Here is a 553-nt window from a genome sequence, read left to right on the forward strand (position 1 = left end):
AGTGCAAGACACAGTAGCATTAAAAGTCCTAAAATTATCAACAAGAGATTGTCTCATTGCATAAAAAACTTTCATGCAATCAGAACAAGTTGTGTTTCTACTTACCCGTTTGAATTGTGGGCAAAAGGCTGTCTGGATGAATTCTTCGAAGGACGCATCATCTGTAAAAGAAAGAGGCAATTCGACACTAGCTAGAAATTTAGCTAGTGCCTCACGAGTACGTTGTGCATCGTATGTAAAATTTTGTAACCCATGTGATGTGAGTGATAGTGTTTGTTGGCGGGAGTCCACACTCCCACGTTGGTGCAACGGTAGACATATTTTCCAATGTCTATCCAGATGACCAGTACCCCCACCCTTTTTATTAGAAAAGTGCTTTTTACAATATTTACATACCGCACGAATTTCCATCTCACCTGTTTTTGGATTTGGTCAGGGCTCCTCGGTGAAATGCTGCCATGCCGGAGAAGTTCGCGGTCTTTTTCCTCTGCTGCGTTCTCCAGCTTCTTCGTTGTATACTGAAGCATTATCCACCGGAGCATTTTCTGGTTCA

This window comes from Morus notabilis, unplaced genomic scaffold, assembly GCF_000414095.1.
Source record: "Morus notabilis unplaced genomic scaffold, ASM41409v2 Scaffold914, whole genome shotgun sequence".
Taxonomy (NCBI): Eukaryota; Viridiplantae; Streptophyta; class Magnoliopsida; order Rosales; family Moraceae; genus Morus; species Morus notabilis.